Source organism: Somniosus microcephalus, unplaced genomic scaffold (assembly GCF_052327205.1).
Source record: "Somniosus microcephalus isolate GS21.2 unplaced genomic scaffold, FLI_Smic_1.0 unresolved_chr1, whole genome shotgun sequence".
NCBI lineage: Eukaryota > Metazoa > Chordata > Chondrichthyes > Squaliformes > Somniosidae > Somniosus > Somniosus microcephalus.
This window is the reverse complement of record NW_028225179.1, coordinates 87,256,100-87,280,777: the sequence shown is the minus strand read 5'-3', so window position 1 is coordinate 87,280,777 and position 24,678 is coordinate 87,256,100. Positions and strand designations below refer to the sequence as shown.

Below are 24,678 nucleotides of genomic sequence, written 5' to 3'. Positions count from 1 at the left end.
TACAGACTGGGTACAGTGTACAGTTAGATATATTCCCAGACTCCAGTGTGTACAGTGAACAGATATTACAGACTGGGTACAGTGTACAGTTAGATATATTCCCAGACTCCAGTGTGTACAGTGAACAGATATTACAGACTGGGTACAGTGTACAGTTAAATATATTCCCAGACTCCAGTGTGTACAGTGAACAGATATTACAGACTGGGTACAGTGTACAGTTAGATATATTCCCAGACTCCAGTATGTACAGTGAACAGATATTACAGACTGGGTACAGTGTACAGTTAGATATATTCCCAGACTCCAGTGTGTACAGTGAACAGATATTACAGACTGGGTACAGTGTACAGTTAGGTATATTCCCAGACTTCAGTGTGTGCAGTGAACAGATATTACAGACTGGGTACAGTGTACAGTTAGATATATTCCCAGACTCCAGTGTGTACAGTGAACAGATATTACAGACTGGGTACAGTGTACAGTTAGATATATTCCCAGACTCCAGTGTGTACAGGGAACAGATATTACAGACTGGGTACAGTGTACAGTTAGATATGTTCCCAGACTCCAGTATGTACAGTGAACAGATATTACAGACTGGGTACAGTGTACAGTTAGATATATTCCCAGACTCCAGTGTGTACAGTGAACAGATATTATACACTGGGTAGAATGTACAGTTAGATATATTCCCAGACTCCAGTATGTACAATGAACAGATATTACAGACTGGGACAGTGTACAGTTAGATATATTCCCAGACTCCAGTACGTACAGTGAACAGATATTACACACTGCGTACAGTGTACAGTTCGATATATTCCCAGACACCAGTGTGTACAGTGAACAGATATTACAGACGGGGTACAGTGTGCAGTTAGATATATTCCCAGACTCCAGTATGTACAGTGAACAGATATTACAGACTGGGTACAGTGTACAGTTAGATATATTCCCAGATTCCAGTGTGTACAGTGAACAGATATTACAGACTGGGTACAGTGTACAGTTAGATATATTCCCAGACTCCAGTGTGTACAGTGAACAGATATTACAGACTGGGTACAGTGTACAGTTAGATATATTCCCAGACTCCAGTGTGTACAGTGAACAGATATTACAGACTGGGTACAGTGTACAGTTAGGTATATTCCCAGACTTCAGTGTGTGCAGTGAACAGATATTACAGACTGGGTACAGTGTACAGTTAGATATATTCCCAGACTCCAGTGTGTACAGTGAACAGATATTACAGACTGGGTACAGTGTACAGTTAGATATATTCCCAGACTCCAGTGTGTACAGGGAACAGATATTACAGACTGGGTACAGTGTACAGTTAGATATGTTCCCAGACTCCAGTATGTACAGTGAACAGATATTACAGACTGGGTACAGTGTACAGTTAGATATATTCCCAGACTCCAGTGTGTACAGTGAACAGATATTATACACTGGGTACAATGTACAGTTAGATATATTCCCAGACTCCAGTATGTACAATGAACAGATATTACAGACTGGGACAGTGTACAGTTAGATATATTCCCAGACTCCAGTACGTACAGAGAACAGATATTACACACTGCGTACAGTGTACAGTTAGATATATTCCCAGACACCAGTGTGTACAGTGAACAGATATTACAGACGGGGTACAGTGTGCAGTTAGATATATTCCCAGACTCCAGTATGTACAGTGAACAGATATTACAGACTGGGTACAGTGTACAGTTAGATATATTCCCAGATTCCAGTGTGTACAGTGAACAGATATTACAGACTGGGTACAGTGTACAGTTAGATATATTCCCAGACTTCAGTGTGTGCAGTGAACAGATATTACAGACTGGGTACAGTGTACAGTTAGATATATTCCCAGACTCCAGTATGTACAGTGAACAGATATTACAGACTGGGTACAGTGTACAGTTAGATATATTCCCAGACTCCAGTGTGTACAGTGAACAGATATTACAGACTGGGTACAGTGTACAGTTAGGTATATTCCCAGACTCCAGTGTGTACAGTGAACAGATATTACAGACTGGGTACAGTGTGCAGTTAGATATATTCCCAGACTCCAGTGTGTACAGTGAACAGATATTACAGACTGGGTACAGTGTACAGTTAGATATATTCCCAGACTCCAGTATGTACAGTGAACAGATATTACAGACTGGGTACAGTGTAGTTAGATATATTGCCAGACTCCAGTGTGTACAGTGAACAGATATTACAGACTGGGTACAGTGTACAGTTAGATATATTCCCAGACTCCAGTGTGTACAGTGAACAGATATTACAGACTGGGTACAGTGTACAGTTAGATATATTCCCAGACTCCAGTATGTGCAGTGAACAGATATTACAGACTGGGTACAGTGTACAGTTAGATATATTCCCAGACTCCAATGTGTACAGTGAACAGATATTACAGACTGGGTACAGTGTACAGTAAGATATATTCCCAGACTTCAGTGTGTGCAGTGAACAGATATTACAGACTGGGTACAGTGTACAGTTAGATATATTCCCAGACTCCAGTGTGTACAGTGAACAGATATTACAGACTGGGTACAGTGTACAGTTAGATATATTCCGAGACTCCAGTGTGTACAGTGAACAGATATTACAGACTGGGTACAGTGTACAGTTAGGTATATTCCCAGAATCCAGTGTGTACAGTGAACAGATATTACAGACTGGGTACAGTGTACAGTTAGATATATTCCCAGACTCCAGTATGTACAGTGACCAGATATTACAGACCGGGTACAGTGTACAGTTAGATATATTCCCAGACTCCAGTGTGTACAGTGAACAGATATTACAGACTGGGTACAGTGTACAGTTAGATATGTTCCCAGACTCCAGTATGTACAGTGAACAGATATTACAGACTGGGTACAGTGTACAGTTAGATATATTCCCAGACTCCAGTGTGTACAGTGAACAGATATTATACACTGGGTACAATGTACAGTTAGATATATTCCCAGACTCCAGTACGTACAATGAACAGATATTACAGACTGGGACAGTGTACAGTTAGATATATTCCCAGACTCCAGTACGTACAGTGAACAGATATTACACACTGCGTACAGTGTACAGTTAGATATATTCCCAGACACCAGTGTGTACAGTGAACAGATATTACAGACGGGGTACAGTGTGCAGTTAGATATATTCCCAGACTCCAGTATGTACAGTGAACAGATATTACAGACTGGGTACAGTGTACAGTTAGATATATTCACAGACTCCAGTGTGTACAGTGAACAGATATTACAGACTGGGCACAGTGTACAGTTAGATATATTCCCAGACTCCAGTGAGTACAGTGAACAGATATTACAGACTGGGTACAGTGTACAGGTAGGTATATTCCCAGACTCCAGTGTGTACAGTGAACAGATATTACAGACAGGGTACAGTGTACAGTTAGATATATTCCCAGGTTCCAGTATGTACAGTGACCAGATATTACAGACTGGGTACAGTGTAGTTAGATATATTGCCAGACTCCAGTGTGTACAGTGAACAGATATTACAGACTGGGTACATTGTACAGTTAGATATATTCACAGACTCCAGTGTGTACAGTGAACAGATATTACAGACTGGGTACAGTGTACAGTTAGATATATTCCCAGACTCCAGTGTGTACAGTGAACAGATATTACAGACTGGGTACAGTGTACAGTTAGATATATTCCCAGACTCCAGTGTGTACAGTGAAAAGATATTACAGACTGGGTACAGTGTACAGTTAGATATATTCCCAGACTCCAGTATGTACAGTGAACAGATATTACAGACTGGGTACAGTGTACAGTTAGATATATTCCCAGACTCCAGTGTGTACAGTGAACAGATATTATACACTGGGTACAATGTACAGTTAGATATATTCCCAGACTCCAGTATGTACAATGAACAGATATTACAGACTGGGACAGTGTACAGTTAGATATATTCCCAGACTCCAGTACGTACAGTGAACAGATGTTACACACTGCGTACAGTGTACAGTTAGATATATTCCCTGACAGCAGTGTGTACAGTGAACAGATATTACAGACGGGGTACAGTGTGCAGTTAGATATATTCCCAGACTCCAGTATGTACAGTGAACAGATATTACAGACTGGGTACAGTGTACAGTTAGATATATTCCCAGATTCCAGTGTGTACAGTGAACAGATATTACAGACTGGGTACAGTGTACAGTTAGATATATTCCCAGACTTCAGTGTGTGCAGTGAACAGATATTACAGACTGGGTACAGTGTACAGTTAGATATATTCCCAGACTCCAGTATGTACAGTGAACAGATATTACAGACTGGGTACAGTGTACAGTTAGATATATTCCCAGACTCCAGTGTGTACAGTGAACAGATATTACAGACTGGGTACAGTGTACAGTTAGATATATTCCCAGACTCCAGTGTGTACAGTGAACAGATATTACAGACTGGGTACAGTGTACAGTTAAATATATTCCCAGACTCCAGTGTGTACAGTGAACAGATATTACAGACTGGGTACAGTGTACAGTTAGATATATTCCCAGACTCCAGTATGTACAGTGAACAGATATTACAGACTGGGTACAGTGTACAGTTAGATATATTCCCAGACTCCAGTGTGTACAGTGAACAGATATTACAGACTGGGTACAGTGTACAGTTAGGTATATTCCCAGACTTCAGTGTGTGCAGTGAACAGATATTACAGACTGGGTACAGTGTACAGTTAGATATATTCCCAGACTCCAGTGTGTACAGTGAACAGATATTACAGACTGGGTACAGTGTACAGTTAGATATATTCCCAGACTCCAGTGTGTACAGGGAACAGATATTACAGACTGGGTACAGTGTACAGTTAGATATGTTCCCAGACTCCAGTATGTACAGCGAACAGATATTACAGACTGGGTACAGTGTACAGTTAGATATATTCCCAGACTCCAGTGTGTACAGTGAACAGATATTATGCACTGGGTACAATGTACAGTTAGATATATTCCCAGACTCCAGTATGTACAATGAACAGATATTACAGACTGGGACAGTGTACAGTTAGATATATTCCCAGACTCCAGTACGTACAGTGAACAGATATTACACACTGCGTACAGTGTACAGTTAGATATATTCCCAGACACCAGTGTGTACAGTGAACAGATATTACAGACGGGGTACAGTGTGCAGTTAGATATATTCCCAGACTCCAGTATGTACAGTGAACAGATATTACAGACTGGGTACAGTGTACAGTTAGATATATTCCCAGATTCCAGTGTGTACAGTGAACAGATATTACAGACTGGGTACAGTGTACAGTAAATATATTCCCAGACTTCAGTGTGTGCAGTGAACAGATATTACAGACTGGGTACAGTGTACAGTTAGATATATTCCCAGACTCCAGTATGTACAGTGAACAGATATTACAGACTGGGTACAGTGTACAGTTAGATATATTCCCAGACTCCAGTGTGTACAGTGAACAGATATTACAGACTGGGTACAGTGTACAGTTAGATATATTCCCAGACACCAGTGTGTACAGTGAACAGATATTACAGACGGGGTACAGTGTGCAGTTAGATATATTCCCAGACTCCAGTATGTACAGTGAACAGATATTACAGACTGGGTACAGTGTACAGTTAGATATATTCCCAGATTCCAGTGTGTACAGTTAACAGATATTACAGACTGGGTACAGTGTACAGTTAAATATATTCCCAGACTCCAGTGTGTACAGTGAACAGATATTACAGACTGGGTACAGTGTACAGTTAGATATATTCCCAGACTCCAGTATGTACAGTGAACAGATATTACAGACTGGGTACAGTGTACAGTTAGATATATTCCCAGACTCCAGTGTGTACAGTGAACAGATATTACAGACTGGGTACAGTGTACAGTTAGGTATATTCCCAGACTTCAGTGTGTGCAGTGAACAGATATTACAGACTGGGTACAGTGTACAGTTAGACTCCAGTGTGTACAGTGAACAGATATTACAGACTGGGTACAGTGTACAGTTAGATATATTCCCAGACTCCAGTGTGTACAGGGAACAGATATTACAGACTGGGTACAGTGTACAGTTAGATATGTTCCCAGACTCCAGTATGTACAGTGAACAGATATTACAGACTGGGTACAGTGTACAGTTAGATATATTCCCAGACTCCAGTGTGTACAGTGAACAGATATTATACACTGGGTACAATGTACAGTTAGATATATTCCCAGACTCCAGTATGTACAATGAACAGATATTACAGACTGGGACAGTGTACAGTTAGATATATTCCCAGACTCCAGTACGTACAGTGAACAGATATTACACACTGCGTACAGTGTACAGTTAGATATATTCCCAGACACCAGTGTGTACAGTGAACAGATATTACAGACGGGGTACAGTGTGCAGTTAGATATATTCCCAGACTCCAGTATGTACAGTGAACAGATATTACAGACTGGGTACAGTGTACAGTTAGATATATTCCCAGATTCCAGTGTGTACAGTGAACAGATATTACAGACTGGGTACAGTGTACAGTTAGATATATTCCCAGACTTCAGTGTGTGCAGTGAACAGATATTACAGACTGGGTACAGTGTACAGTTAGATATATTCCCAGACTCCAGTATGTACAGTGAACAGATATTACAGACTGGGTACAGTGTACAGTTAGATATATTCCCAGACTCCAGTGTGTACAGTGAACAGATATTACAGACTGGGTACAGTGTACAGTTAGATATATTCCCAGACACCAGTGTGTACAGTGAACAGATATTACAGACGGGGTACAGTGTGCAGTTAGATATATTCCCAGACTCCAGTATGTACAGTGAACAGATATTACAGACTGGGTACAGTGTACAGTTAGATATATTCCCAGATTCCAGTGTCTACAGTGAACAGATATTACAGACTGGGTACAGTGTACAGTTAGATATATTCCCAGACTTCAGTGTGTGCAGTGAACAGATATTACAGACTGGGTACAGTGTACAGTTAGATATATTCCCAGACTCCAGTATGTACAGTGAACAGATATTACAGACTGGGTACAGTGTACAGTTAGATATATTCCCAGACTCCAGTGTGTACAGTGAACAGATATTATACACTGGGTACAATGTACAGTTAGATATATTCCCAGACTCCAGTATGTACAATGAACAGATATTACAGACTGGGACAGTGTACAGTTAGATATATTCCCAGACTCCAGTACGTACAGTGAACAGATATTACACACTGCGTACAGTGTACAGTTAGATATATTCCCAGACACCAGTGTGTACAGTGAACAGATATTACAGACGGGGTACAGTGTGCAGTTAGATATATTCCCAGACTCCAGTATGTACAGTGAACCGATATTACAGACTGGGTACAGTGTACAGTTAGATATATTCCCAGGTTCCAGTGTGTACAGTGAACAGATATTACAGACTGGGTACAGTGTACAGTTAGATATATTCCCAGACTTCAGTGTGTGCAGTGAACAGATATTACAGATTGGGTACAGTGTACAGTTAGATATATTCCCAGACTCCAGTATGTACAGTGAACAGATATTACAGACTGGGTACAGTGTAGTTAGATATATTGCCAGACTCCAGTGTGTACAGTGAACAGATATTACAGACTCGGTACAGTGTACAGTTAGATATATTCCCAGACTCCAGTGTGTACAGTGAACAGATATTACAGACTGGGTGCAGTGTACAGTTAGATATATTCCCAGACTCCAGTGTGTACAGTGAACAGATATTACAGACTGCGTACAGTGTACAGTTAGATATATTCCCAGACTCCAGTATGTACAGTGAACAGATATTACAGACTGGGTACAGTGTACAGTTAGATATATTCCCAGACTCCAGTGTGTACAGTGAACAGATATTACATACTGGGTACAGTGTACAGTTAGATATATTCCCAGACTTCAGTGTGTGCAGTGAACAGATATTACAGACTGGGTACAGTGTACAGTTAGATATATTCCCAGACTCCAGTATGTACAGTGAACAGATATTACAGACTGGGTAGAGTGTACAGTTAGATATATTCCCAGACTCCAGTGTGTACAGTGAACAGATATTACAGACTGGGTACAGTGTACAGTTAGATATATTCCCAGACTCCAGTGTGTACACTGAACAGATATTACAGACTGGGTACAGTGTACAGTTAGATATATTCCCAGACTCCAGTGTGTAAAGTGACCAGGTATTACAGACTGGGTACAGTGTACAGTTAGATATATTCCCAGACTCCAGTGTGTACAGTGCACAGATATTACAGACCGGGTACAGTGTACAGTTAGATATATTCCCACACTCCAGTGTGTACAGTGAACAGATATTACAGACTGGGTACAGTGTACAGTTAGATATATTCGCAGACTCCAGTATGTACAGTGAACAGATATTACAGACCGGGTACAGTGTACAGTTAGATATATTCCCAGACTCGAGTGTGTACAGTGAACAGATATTACAGACTGGGTACAGTGTACAGTTAGATATATTCCCAGACTCCAGTATGTACAGTGAACAGATATTACAGACTGGGTACAGTGTAGTTAGATATATTCCCAGACTCCAGTGTGTACAGTGAACAGATATTACAGACTGGGTACAGTGTACAGTTAGATATATTCCCAGACTCCAGTGTGTACAGTGAACAGATATTACAGACTGGGTACAGTGTACAGTTAGATATATTCCCAGACTCCAGTGTGTACAGTGAACAGATATTACAGACTGGGTACAGTGTACAGTTAAATATATTCCCAGACTCCAGTGTGTACAGTGAACAGATATTACAAACTGGGTACAGTGTACAGTTAGATATATTCCCAGACTCCAGTATGTACAGTGAACAGATATTACAGACTGGGTACAGTGTACAGTTAGATATATTCCCAGACTCCAGTGTGTACAGTGAACAGATATTACAGACTGGGTACAGTGTACAGTTAGGTATATTCCCAGACTTCAGTGTGTGCAGTGAACAGATATTACAGACTGGGTACAGTGTACAGTTAGATATATTCCCAGACTCCAGTGTGTACAGTGAACAGATATTACAGACTGGGTACAGTGTACAGTTAGATATATTCCCAGACTCCAGTGTGTACAGGGAACAGATATTACAGACTGGGTACAGTGTACAGTTAGATATGTTCCCAGACTCCAGTATGTACAGTGAACAGATATTACAGACTGGGTACAGTGTACAGTTAGATATATTCCCAGACTCCAGTGTGTACAGTGAACAGATATTATACACTGGGTACAATGTACAGTTAGATATATTCCCAGACTCCAGTATGTACAATGAACAGATATTACAGACTGGGACAGTGTACAGTTAGATATATTCCCAGACTCCAGTACGTACAGTGAACAGATATTACACACTGCGTACAGTGTACAGTTAGATATATTCCCAGACACCAGTGTGTACAGTGAACAGATATTACAGACGGGGTACAGTGTGCAGTTAGATATATTCCCAGACTCCAGTATGTACAGTGAACAGATATTACAGACTGGGTACAGTGTACAGTTAGATATATTCCCAGATTCCAGTGTGTACAGTGAACAGATATTACAGACTGGGTACAGTGTACAGTTAGATATATTCCCAGACTTCAGTGTGTGCAGTGAACAGATATTACAGACTGGGTACAGTGTACAGTTAGATATATTCCCAGACTCCAGTATGTACAGTGAACAGATATTACAGACTGGGTACAGTGTACAGTTAGATATATTCCCAGACTCCAGTGTGTACAGTGAACAGATATTACAGACTGGGTACAGTGTACAGTTAGATATATTCCCAGACACCAGTGTGTACAGTGAACAGATATTACAGACGGGGTACAGTGTGCAGTTAGATATATTCCCAGACTCCAGTATGTACAGTGAACAGATATTACAGACTGGGTACAGTGTACAGTTAGATATATTCCCAGATTCCAGTGTGTACAGTGAACAGATATTACAGACTGGGTACAGTGTACAGTTAGATATATTCCCAGACTTCAGTGTGTGCAGTGAACAGATATTACAGACTGGGTACAGTGTACAGTTAGATATATTCCCAGACTCCAGTATGTACAGTGAACAGATATTACAGACTGGGTACAGTGTACAGTTAGATATATTCCCAGACTCCAGTGTGTACAGTGAACAGATATTATACACTGGGTACAATGTACAGTTAGATATATTCCCAGACTCCAGTATGTACAATGAACAGATATTACAGACTGGGACAGTGTACAATTAGATATATTCCCAGACTCCAGTACGTACAGTGAACAGATATTACACACTGCGTACAGTGTACAGTTAGATATATTCCCAGACACCAGTGTGTACAGTGAACAGATATTACAGACGGGGTACAGTGTGCAGTTAGATATATTCCCAGACTCCAGTATGTACAGTGAACAGATATTACAGACTGGGTACAGTGTACAGTTAGATATATTCCCAGGTTCCAGTGTGTACAGTGAACAGATATTACAGACTGGGTACAGTGTACAGTTAGATATATTCCCAGACTTCAGTGTGTGCAGTGAACAGATATTACAGATTGGGTACAGTGTACAGTTAGATATATTCCCAGACTCCAGTATGTACAGTGAACAGATATTACAGACTGGGTACAGTGTACAGTTAGATATATTCCCAGACTCCAGTGTGTACAGTGAACAGATATTACAGACTGGGTACAGTGTACAGTTAGATATATTCCCAGACTCCAGTGTGTACAGTGAACAGATATTACAGACTGGGTACAGTGTACAGTTAAATATATTCCCAGACTCCAGTGTGTACAGTGAACAGATATTACAGACTGGGTACAGTGTACAGTTAGATATATTCCCAGACTCCAGTATGTACAGTGAACAGATATTACAGACTGGGTACAGTGTACAGTTAGGCATATTCCCAGACTTCAGTGTGTGCAGTGAACAGATATTACAGACTGGGTACAGGGTACAGTTAGATATATTCCCAGACTCCAGTGTGTACAGTGAACAGATATTACAGACTGGGTACAGTGTACAGTTAGATATATTCCCAGACTCCAGTGTGTACAGGGAACAGATATTACAGACTGGGTACAGTGTACAGTTAGATATGTTCCCAGACTCCAATATGTACAGTGAACAGATATTACAGACTGGGTACAGTGTACAGTTAGATATATTCCCAGACTCCAGTGTGTACAGTGAACAGATATTATACACTGGGTACAATGTACAGTTCGATATATTCCCAGACTCCAGTATGTACAATGAACAGATATTACAGACTGGGACAGTGTACAGTTAGATATATTCCCAGACTCCAGTACGTACAGTGAACAGATATTACACACTGCGTACAGTGTACAGTTAGATATATTCCCAGACACCAGTGTGTACAGTGAACAGATATTACAGACGGGGTACAGTGTGCAGTTAGATATATTCCCAGACTCCAGTATGTACAGTGAACAGATATTACAGACTGGGTACAGTGTACAGTTAGATATATTCCCAGATTCCAGTGTGTACAGTGAACAGATATTACAGACTGGGTACAGTGTACAGTTAGATATATTCCCAGACTTCAGTGTGTGCAGTGAACAGATATTACAGACTGGGTACAGTGTACAGTTAGATATATTCCCAGACTCCAGTATGTACAGTGAACAGATATTACAGACTGGGTACAGTGTACAGTTAGATATATTCCCAGACTCCAGTGTGTACAGTGAACAGATATTATACACTGGGTACAATGTACAGTTAGATATATTCCCAGACTCCAGTATGTACAATGAACAGATATTACAGACTGGGACAGTGTACAGTTAGATATATTCCCAGACTCCAGTACGTACAGTGAACAGATATTACACACTGCATACAGTGTACAGTTAGATATATTCCCAGACACCAGTGTGTACAGTGAACAGATATTACAGACGGGGTACAGTGTGCAGTTAGATATATTCCCAGACTCCAGTATGTACAGTGAACAGATATTACAGACTGGGTACAGTGTACAGTTAGATATATTCCCAGGTTCCAGTGTGTACAGTGAACAGATATTACAGACTGGGTACAGTGTACAGTTAGATATATTCCCAGACTTCAGTGTGTGCAGTGAACAGATATTACAGATTGGGTACAGTGTACAGTTAGATATATTCCCAGACTCCAGTATGTACAGTGAACAGATATTACAGACTGGGTACAGTGTACAGTTAGATATATTCCCAGACTCCAGTGTGTACAGTGAACAGATATTACAGACTGGGTACAGTGTACAGTTAGATATATTCCCAGACTCCAGTGTGTACAGTGAACAGATATTACAGACTGGGTACAGTGTACAGTTAAATATATTCCCAGACTCCAGTGTGTACAGTGAACAGATATTACAGACTGGGTACAGTGTACAGTTAGATATATTCCCAGACACCAGTGTGTACAGTGAACAGATATTACAGACTGGGTACAGTGTACAGTTAGATATATTCCCAGACTCCAGTGTGTACAGTGAACAGATATTACAGATTGGGTACAGTGTACAGTTAGATATATTCCCAGACTCCAGTATGTACAGTGAACAGATATTACAGACTGGGTACAGTGTACAGTTAGATATATTCCCAGACTCCAGTGTGTACAGTGAACAGATATTACAGACTGGGTACAGTGTACAGTTAGATATATTCCCAGACTCCAGTGTGTACAGTGAACAGATATTACAGACTGGGTACAGTGTACAGTTAAATATATTCCCAGACTCCAGTGTGTACAGTGAACAGATATTACACACTGCGTACAGTGTACAGTTAGATATATTCCCAGACACCAGTGTGTACAGTGAACAGATATTACAGACGGGGTACAGTGTGCAGTTAGATATATTCCCAGACTCCAGTATGTACAGTGAACAGATATTACAGACTGGGTACAGTGTACAGTTAGATATATTCCCAGACTCCAGTGTGTACAGTGAACAGATATTACAGACTGGGTACAGTGTACAGTTAGATATATTCCCAGACACCAGTGTGTACAGTGAACAGATATTACAGACGGGGTACAGTGTGCAGTTAGATATATTCCCAGACTCCAGTATGTACAGTGAACAGATATTACAGACTGGGTACAGTGTACAGTTAGATATATTCCCAGATTCCAGTGTGTACAGTGAACAGATATTACAGACTGGGTACAGTGTACAGTTAGATATATTCCCAGACTTCAGTGTGTGCAGTGAACAGATATTACAGACTGGGTACAGTGTACAGTTAGATATATTCCCAGACTCCAGTATGTACAGTGAACAGATATTACAGACTGGGTACAGTGTACAGTTAGATATATTCCCAGACTCCAGTGTGTACAGTGAACAGATATTATACACTGGGTACAATGTACAGTTAGATATATTCCCAGACTCCAGTATGTACAATGAACAGATATTACAGACTGGGACAGTGTACAATTAGATATATTCCCAGACTCCAGTACGTACAGTGAACAGATATTACACACTGCGTACAGTGTACAGTTAGATATATTCCCAGACACCAGTGTGTACAGTGAACAGATATTACAGACGGGGTACAGTGTGCAGTTAGATATATTCCCAGACTCCAGTATGTACAGTGAACAGATATTACAGACTGGGTACAGTGTACAGTTAGATATATTCCCAGGTTCCAGTGTGTACAGTGAACAGATATTACAGACTGGGTACAGTGTACAGTTAGATATATTCCCAGACTTCAGTGTGTGCAGTGAACAGATATTACAGATTGGGTACAGTGTACAGTTAGATATATTCCCAGACTCCAGTATGTACAGTGAACAGATATTACAGACTGGGTACAGTGTACAGTTAGATATATTCCCAGACTCCAGTGTGTACAGTGAACAGATATTACAGACTGGGTACAGTGTACAGTTAGATATATTCCCAGACTCCAGTGTGTACAGTGAACAGATATTACAGACTGGGTACAGTGTACAGTTAAATATATTCCCAGACTCCAGTGTGTACAGTGAACAGATATTACAGACTGGGTACAGTGTACAGTTAGATATATTCCCAGACTCCAGTATGTACAGTGAACAGATATTACAGACTGGGTACAGTGTACAGTTAGGCATATTCCCAGACTTCAGTGTGTGCAGTGAACAGATATTACAGACTGGGTACAGGGTACAGTTAGATATATTCCCAGACTCCAGTGTGTACAGTGAACAGATATTACAGACTGGGTACAGTGTACAGTTAGATATATTCCCAGACTCCAGTGTGTACAGGGAACAGATATTACAGACTGGGTACAGTGTACAGTTAGATATGTTCCCAGACTCCAATATGTACAGTGAACAGATATTACAGACTGGGTACAGTGTACAGTTAGATATATTCCCAGACTCCAGTGTGTACAGTGAACAGATATTATACACTGGGTACAATGTACAGTTCGATATATTCCCAGACTCCAGTATGTACAATGAACAGATATTACAGACTGGGACAGTGTACAGTTAGATATATTCCCAGACTCCAGTACGTACAGTGAACAGATATTACACACTGCGTACAGTGTACAGTTAGATATATTCCCAGACACCAGTGTGTACAGTGAACAGATATTACAGACGGGGTACAGTGTGCAGTTAGATATATTCCCAGACTCCAGTATGTACAGTGAACAGATATTACAGACTGGGTACAGTGTACAGTTAGATATATTCCCAGATTCCAGTGTGTACAGTGAACAGATATTACAGACTGGGTACAGTGTACAGTTAGATATATTCCCAGACTTCAGTGTGTGCAGTGAACAGATATTACAGACTGGGTACAGTGTACAGTTAGATATATTCCCAGACTCCAGTATGTACAGTGAACAGATATTACAGACTGGGTACAGTGTACAGTTAGATATATTCCCAGACTCCAGTGTGTACAGTGAACAGATATTATACACTGGGTACAATGTACAGTTAGATATATTCCCAGACTCCAGTATGTACAATGAACAGATATTACAGACTGGGACAGTGTACAGTTAGATATATTCCCAGACTCCAGTACGTACAGTGAACAGATATTACACACTGCATACAGTGTACAGTTAGATATATTCCCAGACACCAGTGTGTACAGTGAACAGATATTACAGACGGGGTACAGTGTGCAGTTAGATATATTCCCAGACTCCAGTATGTACAGTGAACAGATATTACAGACTGGGTACAGTGTACAGTTAGATATATTCCCAGGTTCCAGTGTGTACAGTGAACAGATATTACAGACTGGGTACAGTGTACAGTTAGATATATTCCCAGACTTCAGTGTGTGCAGTGAACAGATATTACAGATTGGGTACAGTGTACAGTTAGATATATTCCCAGACTCCAGTATGTACAGTGAACAGATATTACAGACTGGGTACAGTGTACAGTTAGATATATTCCCAGACTCCAGTGTGTACAGTGAACAGATATTACAGACTGGGTACAGTGTACAGTTAGATATATTCCCAGACTCCAGTGTGTACAGTGAACAGATATTACAGACTGGGTACAGTGTACAGTTAAATATATTCCCAGACTCCAGTGTGTACAGTGAACAGATATTACAGACTGGGTACAGTGTACAGTTAGATATATTCCCAGACTCCAGTATGTACAGTGAACAGATATTACAGACTGGGTACAGTGTACAGTTAGGCATATTCCCAGACTTCAGTGTGTGCAGTGAACAGATATTACAGACTGGGTACAGGGTACAGTTAGATATATTCCCAGACTCCAGTGTGTACAGTGAACAGATATTACAGACTGGGTACAGTGTACAGTTAGATATATTCCCAGACTCCAGTGTGTACAGGGAACAGATATTACAGACTGGGTACAGTGTACAGTTAGATATGTTCCCAGACTCCAATATGTACAGTGAACAGATATTACAGACTGGGTACAGTGTACAGTTAGATATATTCCCAGACTCCAGTATGTACAGTGAACAGATATTACAGACTGGGTACAGTGTACAGTTAGATATATTCCCAGACTCCAATGTGTACAGTGAACAGATATTACAGACTGGGTACAGTGTACAGTTAGATATATTCCCAGACTCCAGTGTGTACAGTGAACAGATATTACAGACTGGGTACAGTGTACAGTTAGATATATTCCCAGACTCCAGTGTGTACACTGAACAGATATTACAGACTGGGTACAGTGTGCAGTTAGATATATTCCCAGACTCCAGTGTGTACATTGAACAGATATTACAGACTGGGTACAGTGTACAGTTAGATATATTCCCAGACTCCAGTGAGTACAGTGAACAAATATTACAGACTGTGTACAGTGTACAGTTAGATATATTCCCAGACTCCAGTGTGTACAGTGAACAGATATTACAGACTGGGTACAGTGTACAGTTAGATATATTCCCAGACTCCAGAATGTACAGTGAACAGATATTACAGACCGGGTACAGTGCACAGTTAGATATATTCCCAGACTCCAGTGTGTACAGTGAACAGATATTACAGACTGGGTACAGTGTACAGTTAGATATATTCCCAGACTCCAGTATGTACAGTGAACAGATATTACAGACTGGGTACAGTGTAGTTAGATATATTGCCAGACTCCAGTGTGTACAGTGAACAAATATTACAGACTCGGTACAGTGTACAGTTAGATATATTCCCAGACTCCAGTGTGTACAGTGAACAGATATTACAGACTGGGTACAGTGTACAGTTAGATATATTCCCAGACTCCAGTGTGTACAGTGAACAGATATTACAGACTGCGTACAGTGTACAGTTAGATATATTCCCAGACTCCAGTGTGTACAGTGAACAGATATTACAGACTGGGTACAGTGTACAGTTAGATATATTCCCAGACTCCAGTATGTACAGTGAACAGATATTACAGACTGGGTACAGTGTACAGTTAGATATATTCCCAGACTCCAGTGTGTACAGTGAACAGATATTACAGACTGGGTACAGTGTACAGTTAGATATATTCCCAGACTTCAGTGTGTGCAGTGAACAGATATTACAGACTGGGTACAGTGTACAGTTAGATATATTCCCAGACTCCAGTATGTACAGTGAACAGATATTACAGACTGGGTAGAGTGTACAGTTAGATATATTCCCAGACTCCAGTGTGTACAGTGAACAGATATTACAGACTGGGTACAGTGTACAGTTAGATATATTCCCAGACTCCAGTGTGTACACTGAACAGATATTACAGACTGGGTACAGTGTACAGTTAGATATATTCCCAGACTCCAGTGTGTACAGTGACCAGATATTACAGACTGGGTACAGTGTACAGTTAGATATATTCCCAGACTCCAGTGTGTACAGTGAACAGATATTACAGACCGGGTACAGTGTACAGTTAGATATATTCCCACACTCCAGTGTGTACAGTGAACAGATATTACAGACTGGGTACAGTGTACAGTTAGATATATTCGCAGACTCCAGTATGTACAGTGAACAGATATTACAGACCGGGTACAGTGTACAGTTAGATATATTCCCAGACTCGAGTGTGTACAGTGAACAGATATTACAGACTGGGTACAGTGTACAGTTAGATATATTCCCAGACTCCAGTATGTACAGTGAACAGATATTACAGACTGGGTACAGTGTAGTTAGATATATTCCCAGACTCCAGTGTGTACAGTGAACAGATATTACAGACTGTGTACAGTGTACAGTTAGATATATTCCCAGACTCCAGTTTGTACAGTGAACAGATATTACAGACTGGGTACAGTGTACAGTTAGATATATTCCCAGATTCCAGTGTGAACAGTGAACAGATATTACAGACTGGGTACAGTGTACAGTTAGATATATTCCCAGACTCCAGTATATACAGTGAACAGATATTACAGACTGGGTACAGTGTACAGTTAGATATATTCCCAGACTCCAGTATGTACAGTGAACAGATATTACAGACTGGGTACAGTGTACAGTTAGATATATTCCCAGACTCCAGTATGTACAGTGAACAGATATTACAGACTGGGTACAGTGTACAGTTAGATATATTCCCAGACTCCAGTGTGTACAGTGAACAGATATTACAGACTGGGTACAGTGTACAGTTAGATATATTCCATGACTCCAGTGTGTACAGTGAACAGATATTACAGACTGGGTACAGTGTACAGTTAGATATATTCCCAGACTCCAGTGTGTACAGTGAACAGATATTACAGACCGGGTACAGTGTACAGTTAGATATATTCCCACACTCCAGTGTGTACAGTGAACAGATATTACAGACTGGGTACAGTGTACAGTTAGATATATTCCCAGACTCCAGTATGTACAGTGAACAGATATTACAGACTGGGTACAGTGTACAGTTAGATATATTCCCAGACTCCAGTGTGTACAGTGAACAGATATTACAGACTGGGTACAGTGTACAGTTAGATATATTCCATGACTCCAGTGTGTACAGTGAACAGATATTACAGACTGGGTACAGTGTACAGTTAGATATATTCCCAGACTCCAGTGTGTACAGTGAACAGATATTACAGACCGGGTACAGTGTACAGTTAGATATATTCCCACACTCCAGTGTGTACAGTGAACAGATATTACAGACTGGGTACAGTGTACAGTTAGATATATTCCCAGACTTCAGTGTGTGCAGTGAACAGATATTACAGACTGGGTACAGTGTACAGTTAGATATATTCCCAGACTCCAGTATGTACAGTGAACAGATATTACAGACTGGGTAGAGTGTACAGTTAGATATATTCCCAGACTCCAGTGTGTACAGTGAACAGATATTACAGACTGGGTACAGTGTACAGTTAGATATATTCCCAGACTCCAGTGTGTGCACTGAACAGATATTACAGACTGGGTACAGTGTACAGTTAGATATATTCCCAGACTCCAGTGTGTACAGTGACCAGATATTACAGACTGGGTACAGTGTACAGTTAGATATATTCCCAGACTCCAGTGTGTACAGTGAACAGATATTACAGACCGGGTACAGTGTACAGTTAGATATATTCCCACACTCCAGTGTGTACAGTGAACAGATATTACAGACTGGGTACAGTGTACAGTTAGATATATTCACAGACTCCAGTATGTACAGTGAACAGATATTACAGACCGGGTACAGTGTACAGTTAGATATATTCCCAGACTCGAGTGTGTACAGTGAACAGATATTACAGACTGGGTACAGTGTACAGTTAGATATATTCCCAGACTCCAGTATGTACAGTGAACAGATATTACAGACTGGGTACAGTGTAGTTAGATATATTCCCAGACTCCAGTGTGTACAGTGAACAGATATTACAGACTGGGTACAGTGTACAGTTAGATATATTGCCAGACTCCAGTTTGTACAGTGAACAGATATTACAGACTGGGTACAGTGTACAGTTAGATATATTCCCAGATTCCAGTGTGAACAGTGAACAGATATTACAGACTGGGTACAGTGTACAGTTAGATATATTCCCAGACTCCAGTATGTACAGTGAAAAGATATTACAGACTGGGTACAGTGTACAGTTAGATATATTCCCAGACTCCAGTATGTACAGTGAACAGATATTACAGACTGGGTACAGTGTACAGTTAGATATATTCCCAGACTCCAGTATGTACAGTGAACAGATATTACAGACTGGGTACAGTGTACAGTTAGATATATTCCCAGACTCCAGTGTGTACAGTGAACAGATATTACAGACTGGGTACAGTGTACAGTTAGATATATTCCATGACTCCAGTGTGTACAGTGAACAGATATTACAGACTGGGTACAGTGTACAGTTAGATATATTCCCAGACTCCAGTGTGTACAGTGAACAGATATTACAGACCGGGTACAGTGTACAGTTAGATATATTCCCACACTCCAGTGTGTACAGTGAACAGATATTACAGACTGGGTACAGTGTACAGTTAGATATATTCGCAGACTCCAGCATGTACAGTGAACAGATATTACAGACCGGGTACAGTGTACAGTTAGATACATTCCCAGACTCGAGTGTGTACATTGAACAGATATTACAGACTGGGTACAGTGTACAGTTAGATATATTCCCAGACTCCAGTATGTACAGTGAACAGATATTACAGACTGGGTGCAGTGTAGTTAGATATATTCCCAGACTCCAGTGTGTACAGTGAACAGATGTTACAGACTGGGTACAGTGTACAGTTAGATATATTCCCAGACTCCAGTTTGTACAGTGAACAGATATTACAGACTGGGTACAGTGTACAGTTAGATATATTCCCAGACTCCAGTATGTACAGTGAACAGATATTATAGACTGGGTACAGTGTACAGTTAGATATATTCCCAGACTCCAGTGTGTACAGTGAACAGATATTACAGACTGGGTACCGTGTACATTTAGATATATTCCCAGACTCCAGTGTGTACAGTGAACAGATATTACAGACTGGGTACCGTGTACAGTTAGATATATTCCCAGACTCCAGTGTGTACAGTGAACAGATATTACAGACTGGGTACAGTGTACAGTTAGATATATTCCCAGACTCCAGTATGTACAGTGAACAGATATTACAGACTGGGTACAGTGTACAGTTAGATATATTCCTAGACTGCTGTTTGTTCTATGAACACAAGGAATGTGGGGTGGACACTCCGACCAATGCAGCCATGGCCAGTTACATCTGAGTCAAGTAGGTTATTCCCTTGTGTTGATTTTCTCACCAATTGCCGCAAACCCAGTCTGGCAGCTTTGTCCTTCAGGACACATTGGTGGTACTGAGCCAGTCTTGGTGATGACTGGGCCTCCTATTTCTCACCTACATGCTGCCCCTCGGAGACATCATCTGAAACTACAGCGTCAGGATCCACATGTACGCTGACGACACCCAGCTCTACCTCACCAACACCTCACTCAACCCCTCACTGCCTCTGATTCGTCAGACTGTTTGTCCGTCATCCAGTATTGGATGAGCATAAATTTTGTCCAATTAAATATTGAGAAGGCCGAAGCCATTGTTTTGGGTCCTCGCCACAAACTCCGTTCCCCAGCCACCGACTCCATCCGTCTCCCTGGGCACCTTCTGAGGCTGAACTAGACTGTTCACAACATCGACATTCTATTTGACCCTGAGCTGATCTTCTGACCCCATATCCTCTCCAGCACCAAGACCACATACTTCCTCCTCAGTAACAGCGCCCGAGTCCCCCCCTGCCTCAACTCATCTGCTGCTGAAACCCTCATCCATGCCTTTATTACTCTAGACTTGACTATTCCAATGCACTCCTGGCCGGCCTCTCACATTCTACCCTACGTAATCTTGAACACATTAAATACTCTGCTGCCTGTGTCCTAACTCACACCAAGTCCCATTCACCCATCACCCCTGCGCTCGCTGACCTACACTGACACCCAGTCCAGCAACAGCTTGATTTTAAAATGATCATCCTTGTTTTCAAATCCCTCCATGGCCTCGCCCCTCCCTATCTCTGTAACCTCCTCCAGCCCTACAACCCTCCGAGATCTCTGCACTCCTCCAATTCTGGCCTCTTGTGCATCCCCTATTTCAGTCGCTCCACCATTGGCGGCCGTGCCTTCAGCTGCCTCGGCCCTGAGCTCTGGAATTCCCTGCCTAAACCTCTCCGCCTCTCTTATTTCCATATCTCCTTAGGTAGCTTGGAATCAAGGTTTGTCTGCTTGAGCCCCTGTGACGTGTCTTGGGACATTTTACTGTGTTAAAGGCACTATATACATGCAAGTTGTTGTTGTTGTGGGCTTTGAAGTCCGCACTCAGAGTACATTCTGTGCCCTTGCTACCCTCAGTGCTTCTTCCAAGTGGTGTTCAACATGAAGGAGTACGGCTTCCTCAGCAGAAGGCCAAGAGACCGCAATGTTGAGGACTCCCACACCCACCCACCGTGCCCCCACCTCTGGTGGGTCTGTCCTGCCAGTGGGTCTGTTAGTGAGGAGCACTTTGCAATGTAGACTGGGCTGGGTGTGTTTTTGTCATGTCCTAATTCAATGTCTAGGTCACAGCCGAGAGGTCGGTAGGTTTTATTCTTGTTTTCCTTTCTAGTGGTTTTGATGTAACTGAGTGTCTCGCTCGTCCCCTTCAGAGGGAAGTCAAGAGTCAACGTTGGTGTGGGACTGGAGTCACATATAGGCCAGACCGGCTAAGGACGGCAGGTTTCCTTCCCGAAAGGACATCAGTGAACCAGTTGGGTTTTTACGACAATCCGACAGCTTCATGGTCACTTTTACTGACACCAGCTTTTTATTCCAGATTTACTCATTGAACGGAAGTCAAATTCTGAAACTGCCATGGTGGGATTAATCTCACACTCTCTGGATTATTAGTCCAGTAACACAACCACTACACCATCGCACCCTCTACAGTACTATAAGAATTCTCTAAATGACTGTTCCAGTGAGTGCACCATTAGAAAGTTTATGAAGTATTTGCCGTGTAGGGTAAGGAGAGGAGACATGGTCAGTAACAGAGGTTGATGTTTAACTTGCTGCCTGAGTATAAAGGTGGAGATGGGGATTGGCCTCCCATTATAGAAACCACCCACTGACATCACCACAACTAAACACTCCCAACAAGCATATTCCACAAAAAGCTCACAATAACAGGAAAACTACACTCAAAATCTCCCTACAGGAAAGTTTGAGTGTCTGGATGTCAAATAAGATGATGTTCTGATGCCCTCATGCTTGAATCGCTCAATCTAAGGTCCAGCATAAAGAATGGCCCCTTGAGTGAGGCCCCAGAGCTGCTGCCCCAGTGATCTGTACCCAGCAACAGGCAGCACCTTCAGGAGAGGGGGAAGAGAGCAGGACACTACAGGAAGTGGACACAAAGCTGTGGAGTTTCTTACCTGGAGAGATGATCTGTTTCATTTCCTTCCACACTGCGTAAAGTAACGGGCCTCGAACACTGGGTATTTCAGACTTGCAGACACCAGGATCTTTTCATCTTCACGATAGCAAAATACTGCAGATGTTGGAAATCCGAAATAACAACAGAAAACGCTGGAAAAACTCAGCAGGTCAGGCAACATCCGTGGAGAGAAATTTGAGTTGACGTTTCGGGTTGGACCCTTCTTCAAAACTGGAAAGAAAAGAAACTAGATCGGAGGCAGGGCTGCGATCGGACAAAAGAATAAAAGAAACAAAAGAAGTAAAAGAGATTAGAAGCTAGACGAGATGGTAATAGGCTGGGATTAGGTGTAAAGTGTACTGGCAGGGCAAAAGATAGCTGCCAGGTGTGAGAGAGAAACAAAAGGAAAGGGGGGGGTGGAAAAGGAGTGGAACAATTACAAGAGAAAATGAAATGGGGGCCGAGCTTATGATCTGAAATTGTTGAACTCGATATTGAGTCCGGAAGGCTGCAGACTGCCTAATCGGAAGATGAGGTGCTGTTCCTCGAGTTTACGTTGAGCTTCCGTGGAACAATACAAGAGGCCAAGGACGGTGAGGTCCGAGTGGGAATGGAGCGGTGAATTAAAATGACAGGCGACCGGAAGCTCGGGGTCACCCTTGCGGACTGAACGGAGGTGTTCCGCAAAGCGGTCACCCAATCTGCGTTTGGTCTCCCCAATGTAGAGGAGACCGCATCGTGAGCAGCGAATACAGTATACTAGATTGCGAGAAGTACAAGTAAATCGCTGTTTCACCTGGAAGGGGGGAGGTATATGGGCAGGTGTTACATCTCCTCCGCTTGCACGGGAAGGTGCCAGGCGAAGAGGAAGGGCTGTTTGGGGTGATAGAGAAGTGGACTAGGGTGTCTCGGAGGGAGCGGTCCCTGCGGAATGCTGAAAGGGGAGGGGAGGGGAAGATACGTTTGGTGGTGGGATCACTTTGGAGGTAGCGGAAATGCCGGAGGATGATCCGTTGAATGTGGAGGCTGGTGGGGTGAAAGGTGAGGACAAGGGGAACCCTATCGTGGTTCCGGGAGGGAGGGGCAGGGGTGAGGGCAGAAGTGCGGGAGATAGAACTGACACGGTCGAGGGCAGTGTCAACCACAGTAGAGGGGAATCCTCGGTTGCGGAAAAAGGAAGACATGTCTGAAGCACTGGTGTGGAAGGTGGCGTCGTCGGAGCAGATACGGCGGAGGCGGAGAAACTGGGAGAATGGAATAGAGTCCTTACAGGAAGCGGGGTGGGAGGAAGTGTAGTCCAGGTAGCTGTGGGAGTCAGTGGGCTTGTAGTAAATATTGGTCGATAACCTATCCCCAGAGATGGAGACGGAGAAGTCGAGGAAGGGAAGGGAAGAGTCCGAGATGGACCATGTGAAGGTGAGGGAAGGGTGGAAATTGGAGGCAAAGTGAATGAAATTGTCAAGTTCGGGGCGAGAGCAGGAAATGGCACCGATACAGTCATCAATGTATCGGAAAAAGAGGTGAGGGAGGGGACCCGAGTAGGACTGGAACAAAGATTGTTCCACATAGCCCACGAAAAGGCAGGCATAGCTAGGACCCATGCGGGTACCCATAGCAACA

The 24,678-nt window shown here is 42.0% G+C and overlaps 1 pseudogene; it reads right to left on the bottom strand.

Annotated features, from left to right (window-relative positions):
* Window positions 1–24,678, bottom strand: part of LOC147095563 (zinc-binding protein A33-like) — a 90,494-nt pseudogene that overhangs the window by 14,625 nt on the left and 51,191 nt on the right.